The 12,146-nt window shown below is 39.8% G+C and overlaps 2 non-coding genes across 2 annotated transcripts; both read right to left on the reverse strand.

The window, feature by feature from the left end:
• Positions 1-1,433: 1,433 nt before the first annotated feature.
• On the reverse strand, positions 1,434-1,541 carry LOC148545493 (small nucleolar RNA R71). The gene has a single exon (XR_015901163.1). It is a non-coding gene; the product is annotated as a small nucleolar RNA R71 (small nucleolar RNA).
• Positions 1,542-9,084: 7,543 nt separating this feature from the next.
• Positions 9,085-9,188, reverse strand: LOC148545494 (small nucleolar RNA R71). The gene has a single exon (XR_015900731.1). It is a non-coding gene; the product is annotated as a small nucleolar RNA R71 (small nucleolar RNA).
• Between the last annotated feature and the right edge of the window lie 2,958 nt (positions 9,189-12,146).

Below are 12,146 nucleotides of genomic sequence, written 5' to 3' on the forward strand. Positions count from 1 at the left end.
ACCGGGTTTGGAATTATGTAAGCTTGAGTAAAAGTTTGAGTAAAAGTTTGAGGCAAACTTTTACTCAAACTTTTCATATCAGCCACCCCATCCTTGCTACTACCAACGTTTGAGCCAAAGTTTGGGGTCAAAATTTTGCTCAAACGTTGGCTCCCCCTTGCACACTCATGGCGCCAACGTTTGCCAAAAAGTTTGAGGCAAACATTGGCGCAAGCTTTTGCTCTCCAGGGTGTTGATTTGTGATGCCAAAAGTTTGCCAAAAAGTTTGAGGCAAACTTTTGCTCAAGCTTTTTGCCCAAAAGTTTGCACAAAAGTTTGAGGCAAACTTTTGGTCAAGCTTTTTGCTCCCTGGTTCGTTTTCACTTATTCCAAAAGTTTGAGCTAAAGTTTGAGGCAAACTTTTGCTCAAACTTTTTGTCCTCTCTTCCTCCTAGCCATTCCTTCTTGCTTCAACCTTTCTCCAAGCTTTCTTCACCTATCATTAATCAACCAAACATATCAAAGCTATGCTCAAAATCATGAGATATTCATTCTTTCATAATATGTGACAATTATAGCATAAAACCTCATGAAATTGCATTAATTCATCTATGGTTGATTAAATCAAAGGAAGCATGAAAATCTACCCAATTGGCTTGCTTATGGCTCAAGAAAGTGCATAATTCATTTGAAAACAAAAGAAAAAGACTAGTGAAACTAGGCTAAGATGACTTGTCATCACAAACCTTTTTCAAAAATTATTTTCGAAAATCACTAACTCCTTTTCAAAAATAATTTTCGAAAATTTTCTTCTCTCTCATCTCCTTCTAATTGTTTATTCATCTACTAACATCTCTCCCTTACTCAAAAAAAAAAGGATCTCTATTATTATTATTTTTCTGTGCCCTCTTTTTTGTCATATGAGCAGAAGCAAGGACAAGAATATTCTTGTTGAAGCAGATCCAGAACCTGAAAGGACTTTGAAGAGAAAACTAAGAGAAGCTGAATTACAACAAACCAGCAAGCACCTGTTAGAAATTTTTGAACAGGAAGAGGAGATGGCAGCCGAAAATAATAATAATGTAAGAAAGATGCTTGGTGACTTTACTGCACCAAATTCCAATTTACATGGAAGAAGCATCTCCATTCCTGCCATTGGAGCAAACAATTTTGAGCTGAAACCTCAGCTAGTTTCTCTGATGCAGCAGAACTGCAAGTTTCATGGACTTCCATCTGAAGATCCTTTTCAGTTCTTAACTGAATTCTTGCAGATCTGTGATACTGTTAAGACTAATGGAGTAGATCCTAAAGTCTACAGGCTCATGCTTTTCCCTTTTACTGTAAGAGACAGAGCTAGAGTGTGGTTGGACTCTCAACCCAAAGACAGCCTGAACTCTTGGGATAAGTTGGTCACAGCTTTCTTAGCCAAGTTCTTTCCTCCTCAAAAGCTGAGCAAGCTTAGAGTGGATGTTCAAACCTTCAAACAAAAAGATGGTGAATCCCTCTATGAAGCTTAGGAAAGATACAAACAGTTGACCAAAAAGTGTCCTTCTGACATGCTTTCAGAATGGACCATCCTGGATATATTCTATGATGGTTTATCTGAATTAGCTAAGATGTCATTGGATACTTCTGCAGGTGGATCCATTCACCTAAAGAAAACGCCTGCAGAAGCTCAAGAACTCATTGACATGGTTGCTAATAACCAGTTCATGTACACTTCTGAGAAGAATCCTGTGAGTAATGGGACGCCTATGAAGAAAGGAGTTCTTGAAATTGATACTCTGAATGCCATATTGGCTCAGAATAAAATATTGACTCAGCAAGTCAATATGATTTCTCAGAGTCTGAATGGAATGCAAGCTGCATCCAACAGTACTCAAGAGGCTTCTTATGCAGAAGAAGCTTATGATCCTGAGAACCCTGCAATAGCAGAGGTGAATTACTTAGGTGAACCTTATGGAAACACCTATAACTCATCATGGAGAAATCATCCAAATTTCTCATGGAAGGATCAAAAGCCTCAACAAGGCTTTAATAATGGTGGAAGAAACAGGTTTAGCAATAGCAAGCCTTTTCCATCATCCACTCAGCAACAGACAGAGAATTCTGAGCAGAATCCATCTAGCTTAGCAAATTTAGTCTCTGATCTATCTAAGGCCACTGTGAGTTTCATGAATGAAACAAGATCTTCCATTAGAAATTTGGAAGCACAAGTGGGCCAGCTGAGTAAAAGGATCACTGAAATCCCTCCTAGTACTCTCCCAAGCAATACAGAAGAGAATCCAAAAGGAGAGTGCAAGGCCATTGACATAAGCACCATGGCCGAACCCAAAGAAGGAGAGGCGGACGTGAATCCCAAGGAGGAAGACCTCCTGGGACGTCTAGTGACCAATAAGGAGCTTCCCTCTGAGGAACCAAAGGACTCTGAGCCTCATCTAGAGACCATAGAGATTCCATTGAACCTCCTTATGCCCTTCATGAGCTCTGATGAGTATTCCTCTTCTGAAGAGAATGAGGATGTTACTGAGGAGTAAACTACCAATTTTCTTGGTGCAATCATGAAGCTGAATGCCAAATTATTTGGTATTGAAACTTGGGAAGATGAACCTCCCTTGTTCACCAATGAACTAAGTGATCTGGATCAACTGACATTGCCTCAGAAGAGACAGGATCCTGGAAAGTTCATAATACCTTGTACCATAGGTACCATGATCTTTAAGGCTCTGTGTGACCTTGGTTCAGGAATAAACCTCATGCCCCTCTCTGTAATAGAGAAACTGGGAATCTTTGGGGTGCAAGCTGCTAAAATCTCAGTAGAAATGACAGACAATTCAAGAAAACAGGCTTATGGACAAGTAGAGGACGTGTTAGTAAAGGTTGAAGGCCTTTACATCCCTGCTGATTTCATAGTCCTGGATACTGGAAAGGAAGAGGATGAATCCATCATCCTAGGAAGACCTTTCCTAGCCACAGCAAGAGCTGTGATTGATGTGGACAGAGGAGAATTAATCCTTTAATTGAATAAGGACAACCTTGTGTTTACAACTCAAGGATCTCTCTCTGCATCCATGGAGAGGAAGCATAAAAAGCTTCTCTTAAAGCAGAGTCAAACAAAGCCCCCACGGTCAAACTCTAAGTTTGGTTTTGGGAGGCCACAACCAAACTCTAAGTTTGGTGTTGGAGAGTCTCAACAATGCTCTGCACATCTGTGAGGCTCCATGAGAGCCCACTGTCAAGCTATTGACATTAAAGAAGCGTTTGTTGGGAGGCAACCCAATGTTTATTTATCTAATTTTAATTTTTTTTTTCATGTCTTTATAGGTTCATGATCATGTGGAGTCACAAAATAAATATAAAAATTGAAAACGGAATCAAAAACAGCAGAAGAAAAATCATACCCTGGAGGAAGCATCTGCCTGGCGTTCAACGCCAGAACAGAGCATGGTTCTGGCGCTGAACGCCCAAAATGGGCAGTATCCTGGTGCTGAATGCCCAGAACAAGCATGGTTCTGGCGTTCAACGCCAGAAATGGCAACAAATGGGCGTTGAACGCCCAAAATGGGCACCAACCTGGCGCTGAACGCCCAGAGTTGTGTGCAAAGGCATTTTACATGCCTAATTGGTGCAGGGATGCAAATCCTTGACACCTCAGGATCTGTGGACCCCACAGGATCATCTCAGGATCTGTGGTCCCCACAGGATCCCCACCCACCTCACCCTCTCTCTCTCCATTCATGACCATCCCTTCTGTTCTCCATTCACCACTCACATCCATACACACAACCCTCCATCTCCTCCATATCTTCTTCTTCTTCTATTCTTTCTTCTTTTGCTCGAGGGCGAGCAACATTCTAAGTTTGGTATGGTAAAAGCATAAGCTTTTTGTTTTTCCATTACCATTGATGGCACCTAAACCTCTAAAAGAGGGGAAGGGAAGACAAAGGCTACCACCTCCGAGTCATGGGAGATGGAAAGATTCATCTCAAGGGTCTATAGCTCAGTGGTAGAACATGTGGCTGCAAATCAAGAGATCCCTGAGATACCTCAGGGGATGCACTTCCCTCCACATAAATATTAGGAGCAAATCAACACCTCCCTAGGAGAATTAAGTTCCAACATGGGACAATTAAGGGTGGAACATCAAGAGCACTCCATCATCCTTCATGAAATAAGAGAAGATCAAAAAGCAATGAGGGAAGAGCAACAAAAACAAGGAAGAGACATAGAAGAGTTCAAGGACATCATTGGTTCCTCAAGAAGGAAACGCCACCATCACTAAGGTGGATTCATTCCTTGTTCTTATTTCTTCTATTTTTCGTTTTCTATGTTATGTGCTTATCTTTGTTTGTGTCTTCATTACATGATCATTAGTAGTTAGAAACTATGTCTTAAAGTTATGAATGTCCTATGAATCCATCACCTCTCTTAAATGAAAAATGTTTTAATTCAAAAGAACAAGAAGTACATGAGTTTCGACTTTATCCTTGAGCTTAGTTTAATTATATTGATGTGGTGACAATGCTTCTTGTTTTCTGAATGTATGCTTGAACAGTGCATATATCTTTTGAAGTTGTTGTTTAAGAATGTTAAATATGTTGGCTCTTGAAAGAATGATGACTAGGAGACATGTTATTTGATAATCTGAAAAATCATAAAAATGATTCTTGAAGCAAGAAAAAGCAGCAAAGAACAAAGCTTGCAGAAAAAAAAAGAAAAGAAAAATAGCAAAAAAAAATATAGAAAGAAAAAGAAAAAGAAAGCAGAAAAAGCCAAAAGCTCTTAAAACCAAGAGGCAAGAGCAAAAAGCCAATAACCCTTAAAACCAAAAGTCAAGGGTAAATAAAAAGGATCCCAAGGCTTTGAGCATCAGTGGATAGGAGGGCCTAAAGGAATAAAATCCTGGTCTAAGCGGCTAAACCAAGCTGTCCCTAACCATGTGCTTGTGGCGTGAAGGTGTCAAGTGAAAACTTGAGACTGAGCGGTTAAAGTCAAGGTCCAAAGCAAAAAAAAAAGAGTGTGCTTAAGAACCCTGGACACCTCTAATTGGGGACTTTAGCAAAGCTGAGTCACAATCTAAAAAGGTTCACCCAATTATGTGTCTGTGGCATTTATGTATCCGGTGGTAATACTGGAAAACAAAGTGCTTAGGGCCACGGCCAAGACTCATAAAATAGCTGTGTTCAAGAATCATCATACTGAACTAGGAGAATCAATAACACCATCTGAACTCTGAGTTCCTATAGAAGCCAATCATTCTGAACCTCAATGGATAGAGTGAGATGCCAAAACTATTCAAGAGGCAAAAAGCTATAAGTCCCGCTCATCTGATTGGAGCTATGTTTCATTGATAGTTTGGAATTTATAGTATATTCTCTTCTTTTTATCCTATTTGATTTTCAGTTGCTTGGGGACAAGTAACAACTTAAGTTTGGTGTTGTGATGAGCGGATAATTTACACGCTTTTTGGCATTGTTTTTAGTATGTTTTTAGTAGAATCTAGTTACTTTCAGGGATGTTTTCATTAGTTTTTATGTTAAATTCACATTTCTGAACTTTACTATGAGTTTGTGTGTTTTTCTGTGATTTCAGGTATTTTCTGGCTGAAATTGAGGGACTTGAGCAAAAATCAGATTCAGAGGTTGAAGAAGGACTGCTGATGCTGTTGGATTCTGACCTCCCTGCACTCAAAGTGGATTTTCTGGAGCTACAGAACTCGAAATGGCGCGCTTCTAATTGCGTTGGAAAGTAGACATCCAGGGCTTTCCAGCAATGTATAACAGTCGATAGTTTATTATAAATAGGACCTTTTACTATTGTATTAGACATCCTGGATTGTATTCTGATCCTGTGATCACCTTTTAGGGGGCTGGCCATTCGGCCATGCCTGGACCTTTCACTTATGTAATTTTAACGGTAGAATTTCTACACTCCATAGATTAAGGTGTGGAGCTCTGCTGTTCCTCAAAGATTAATGCAAAGTACTATGATGCCAAGGCATCTTAGGCTAGTTTCACTAGCATTTTTTTGATAGTTTTAGTTGTTTTATGCATTTTCTTGAGCCTTAAGTAATCATTTGGGCCAAATAGTCATACTTGTCTTAAATCCTTCAAACATGAAGATTTTGATGCAAATTCCATGAGTTTTTAGTTATATTACTTGAATGCTATGAATGGAAGATTTCTCATGAAATTTTGCAAGACTTTGATGCAATTGTTTGGATGATTTCAGGGAAGAAGAGGCTAAGCAAGGAAGCAACAAAATCAATAAAGGAAGCTTGAATATCACATGTGGAGTTTAAGTTCCAGTTTAAGCCTAAACTGGAGCTTAAACGCCAGAATCATGAAGGCTAAGAAATGCTGGAATTGAAGTTTAACCTCCAGTTTAACCTTAAACTGGAGGTTAAACGCCAGAAGTGAGAAAGGCACCAAGGGGGCATTTCCACGTTTAACCTCCAGTTTAACCTTAAACTGGAGGTTAAACGCCAGAAGTAAGAAAGGCACCAGGGAGCCATTTCCACGTTTAAGCTCCAGTTTAACCTTAAACTGGAGCTTAAACGTGTTCGACCAAGTTTCTCCTCCAGGGTTGCTTTCTCCATTTCCACGTTTAAGCTCCAGTTTAACCTTAAACTGGAGCTTAAACGTGTTCGACACCTCCAGGGCTACCTTTCTCCACTTCCACGTTTAAGCTCCAGTTTAACCTTAAACTGGAGCTTAAACGTGTTCGACCTCCAGGGCTGCCTTTCCTATCTCCACGTTTAAGCTTCAGTTTAACCTTAAACTGAAGCTTAAACGTGTTCGACTAAGTAACCCTCCAGGGCTGCCTTCTTCCATTTCCACGTTTAAGCTTCAGTTTAACCTTAAACTGAAGCTTAAACGTGCTTCCACAAAAGGCATCACTGGAAGTGTCTGGCGTTTAAGCTGCAGTTTAAGCTTAAACTGCACCTTAAACGCCACTATTAGAAAAGGTTTCTGGGCCAAAAATATTGCAGTTTAAGTTAGCATTTGAGCACAAACATTAACTTAAACTTATTCTGGTATGAAACCCAATTGAATATCATGGTTTATGGATTGGGCCTGAAGGATTGATGAGTCTGGAATTTCAATTTGTTGAGTCATGTGTCATTACTTGATTATCACTAAGTTGGCTCAATGAATGTTACAGAATTTGGATCAGCAGCCTCATCAAGATTATGGATCATAAACCCAAAGCAAAAGGAAAGCAGGGAGAGGCCTCAAAGCCCAAGAAACACAACAGAAGCTCAATATAGAAAGTGTATAAATAGGATAGAATTTAAGTTAGGAAGAACTTTTACCTTTTCATTTTTGCTAGTTTTCATATCTTTGTAATTGAATTCAGAGCTATGACTCACTAAACCCCCTTTCATTGGGTTAGGGAGCTCTATTGTAATTCGATGAATCAATAATAGTTTATCTTCTTCTTCAATCTTTTCTCTTGAATTTTGTTAGAAAGCTTCTCGATCTAATTCCATTGGGTAGTTGTCTTGGGAAAGAAACTACCCATAATTGGAATCCTTCGGAACCTTGGGAAAGGAATGGAGGATTCATGCTAGAGAAGCTTTCTCACAGTGAATTGGATTGGGGTTTGGATGGATATTGTGACATGTAATCCTACCAAATTGTGGTTCATGAAACTGTGTGGTATAATCAATGATCGAGCATCATCTCTTCTTATGAACATTTAAACCAAGGGATTGGGAATTTGTTTGTTTTTAGAGAGAATTGGTGAGCCAAGGGATTGGGATCCAATCATATAAGATTGCCAAGCAAAATTCAATGAACGCATTGGTTGAGGAAGAGATAAACATGTTTTGATTCGGAGATCTCAATATCTCCTATAACCCAATGAATTCCCCATTTCTGATTTCCACTTTCTCTTTACATTCTGCAACTCAATTCATGCAATCACCCCCATTCCCTTTTAATTTCAGCAATTTAGCTTCTGCTCTTTATATCATGCAATTTAAGATTCTGCCATTTAAATTTCTTGTCATTTACGTTTCCCGCCAATTTTACATTCCGCAATTCTCATCTAAATCTTGATTCCGCTCAACTAGAACATACTTCTAATCCGAATTGCTCACTCAACCAATCCTTGTGGGATTCGACCTCACTCTATTGTGAGTTTTTACTTGACGATAATCGGTGCACTTGCCGGAAGGAATTTTGCCGATCGTGCAATTTCCTAAATCGTAGCATAACTAGTTTATGCGCATCAAGTTTATGGCGCCGTTGCCGGGGATTGGTTTTCGATTGACAATTCTCAAATTGGAACTTAACTAGATTGAGCATTTTTCTTGCTTTGTTAATTCAGTTCAAGTTACTTGTTGAATTTTAATTTCTGCACTCTGTTACATGCTTTCTTTCTTTATGCCTTTAAATTCAAGCAACTAACTCACTGACTCACTAACTGTTTGAATTAATTCCTCAACTGCTCTAACCATACTCTTCCATTAACCAAGAGTATTTCACTTGTTTATTGCCTGTGCTGTGTTCTTGTATGACAGGTAGGAGAGGAGAGACATCAACTCCTCCATATACCGAACCAGAGAGGACCCTTCATAGACTTAGAAGGGAAGCAAGAGGGAAGAGAGTACTGGGAGAAGAAGAATCTGAAGGAGAATCTGAGGACAATTTTGAGGAAGCTTTAGATCTCAACATGGATAGAGAAGTACACAACCATGAGAGAGCTGATGGAAACAATGCCATTCCTGAGAGGAGGGTTCTTAGTTCATACATAAACCCAACCTCTGGGAATTGTGGTAGCAGCATTCAGAAACCACCCATTCAGGCCAACAATTTTGAACTCAAACCACAGCTAATATCACTTGTAGAGAATCATTGTTCATTTGGTGGGAGTGCTAATGAAGATCCAAACCAACATCTCACAAAATTCCTGAGAATTTGCGACACTGTGAAGTCCAATGGAGTCCAGGAAGATGCCTATAAACTGCTTTTGTTCCCATTTTCACTTAGGGACAAGGCAGCTAAGTGGCTGGAATCATTCCCAAGGGGGAGCCTAACAACCTGGGATGAGGTGGAAAGCAAGTTTCTGGCACGTTTCTACCCCCCACAAAAGGTCAATAGGCTTCGATCTGAGGTTCAGACTTTTAGACAACAAGATGGTGAAACTCTCTACGAGGCATGGGAGAGGTTCAAGGATTTGACAAGGAAATGCCCACCAGACATGTTCCATGACTGGGTGCAATTGCATATTTTCTATGATGGACTTTCTTATGAATCAAGGAAGGCTGTAGACCATTCATCAGGAGGTTCATTGAACAGGAAAAAGACTGTGGAAGAAGCCATTGAAGTGATCGAGACAGTGGCTGAGAATGAGTACTACTATGCTTCAGAGAGACACAACACTAAGGGAGTCATGGAGCTGAACCATGTTGATACAATTTTAGCCCAAAACAAGGTGTTTGCCAAGCATCTAGCAGAGCTTACCAGGCAATTAGAAACAAAGCAAGTGGCTGCAATACACACACAAGATCAAGAGGAAGTAAGCATTGAAGGAGGTGATTGGGAAGAGGCCAACTATGTGGGAAACCAACAAAGGCAATCATATGATCCACATTCCAACACTTACAACCCAGGATGGAAAAACCACCCAAACTTTGGGTGGGGGAACCAACAAACCCAACCACAAAACCACAAACCTTACAACCACAACCAACATAACAATTCCACATACCAAAATTCCAACCAAAGATCATACCAAGCCACACAAAACACTTACTCACAACCATCATATCAAGGCCAAAATAATCAACCTACCCAACCTAATCCGAACCAACAATTTCAAGATCAATTAAACCGGATAGAAGGAATGCTGGCACACATGGGTCAGGACATAATTGAGTTGAAAAGCTTCAGGGATGATGTGAGAGCTACCTTAAGAAACCATGGTGAAAAACTCAAGAGGATGGAGTCTCAAGTAGGAGAGCTATCTCAACAGGCCCCCAAATCAACTGCAGTGTTCCCTAGTGACACAGAAAAGAATCCTAAAGGGGAACAAAAGAGAGTGAGATGGGAAGAATGCAAGGCCATCACCATATTGAAGGAAGTCTCAGAAGAAGAAGGAATCAGACCCTCAGAGCAGGAGCCAGAAATCTTGAAGGAAGGTGTGGAAGAAGCTAAGCAGGAAAGTGAAACTGAGCAAGCCAAGGAACTGCAAAAAAGCATGCTGGAAATATACCAACCAAAAGCACCATTTCCTCAGAGGTTAGGAGGAGGTGAAAAAGGGAAAACCTATTCAAGGTTTTTAGAGACATTTAAGTCTCTCCATATCAATATTCCCTTTCTTGAGATTCTCCAGTAGATGCCTACACATATCAAGTATTTAAAGGAATTGCTGAGCAAGAAAAGAGTTTTGAAGGGAGGACAAACTGTAATAATGAACAAAGAATGCAGTGCCCTCATCAAAAAGGATATAATCTCTAAGAAAACAGACCCAGGAAGTTTTCATATCCCCTGCATGATAGGGGAAACAAAAATTGACAGAGGATTATGTGATCTAGGAGCTAGCATAAATGTGATGCCTCTGACTCTTATGAAGAGGCTACAACTGAATGAGGTGAGATCCACTGATGTAATCATACAACTGGCTGACAAAACTCAGAAGCAAGCTGAGGGGGTAGTTGAGAATGTGCTGGTGAAAGTGGGAAATTATTTCTTCCCCCACAGACTTTGTCATTTTGGACATGGAAGAAAATTACCTACACCCCATCATTCTGGGAAGGCCATTTCTAGCCACTGCTAGAGCACTCATAGATGTAGAACAAGGAGAGCTAATTTTGAGAATACATGATGAACAGCTCATTTTCAATGTTTTCAAACCTGCATCTGAGCCTGAACCAGAACATGAAAAACCTAAGGATGAGAGTAGCCATCCGTGTTTGGAGGAAAGCAATCCAGCAGCTGAAATTCTGAAATAGTCCTTGGAAAGCAAACAAGAATTGCAAGAGTTAAAGCCACAAGAATCAATAGAAACAGATCAGAAGGATCCTCCTGACATAAGGGTCATTGAAGAAAGCTTCAAGAGAAAGGGAAGAATTGTAAAGAAATTGCCAAGAGGGTGGAGAAACAAGAAAATTCCCACTGAAGGTTTCTCTCCGGGAGATGAAGTGATATCAAGTCATTATCTGCCAATTCCACCTGGCCTCAAAACCATTCCTTCCCAGCTCCCTCAAGTGTTCACAATCAGGAAAGTTCTTTCTATGGAACATTTAGAAGTCATGAAGGAATCAAATGGGGACGTTTTCATAGTGAGAGGAGAAGACATCAAGCACTACAATCCACCCTAACAAGGGACAACCGTCAAGCTAGTGACGTTAAAGAAGCGCTTCATGGGAGGCAACCCATGTTTTAGTATCCTTACTCTTTATTGCTTTGCTTTACATCTAATAAAGCATGGTTTCTTATGCATGAACTTGAATCCTCAGGACAACTATTGATAAAGTGCACTAAACATTGCATGTAAATTACAATTGGTCTCTAAGTTTGGTGTGCCTGAAGGCACTCCCAAATCTTACTCAAATTGTATTCCATCTTTCATTCAAGGTGCACGACCAAACATTAAGTTTGGTGTTCCTTTTGAACACAGTTTATAAAAAGCAAGAAGTTCCTCTGGATTTAGAAATTCATGACAAGTATACCATTTGCATGTTTTAATACTTTGATTTCAATTACTTTAGGTGGTAAAATTGTTTATGATCAAAGCGCCAAAGTGACTAGGATTTATTAGAATTATGCACATTCATTAAGGACAACCAACATGGATTTCATGTCATCAGGAGACATTACCAAACACTAAGTTTGGTGTCCAGTAATGAGTGTGCATACATACAAAGGTCACGGCTATAAGCTCAGGAAGTCAATCATTGATTTACAATTCAAAAAGAAGGAAAAACATGTACAAGTACTATTCATTATTCACATGACCGAAAAATGATAGCAAATTTGTTTGTTTGTGCAGGTACAAAAGGAAAGATAAGAATGGAGGAAAAAGACAAAGGAAGTTCAAGTGGTCAAAAAGGGGTAGGAAGCAAGAAGAAGCAGGATCCCAAGAATCAAGAAGAACCAAGCAATAAATGAGAGGTGGTCTCTCTCCTTAATAATCAAATGATAATTGGTGAATTGTCT

This window comes from Arachis ipaensis, chromosome B9 (genome assembly GCF_059453495.1).
Source record: "Arachis ipaensis isolate K30076 ecotype BB chromosome B9, ASM5945349v1, whole genome shotgun sequence".
Classification (NCBI taxonomy): Eukaryota; Viridiplantae; Streptophyta; class Magnoliopsida; order Fabales; family Fabaceae; genus Arachis; species Arachis ipaensis.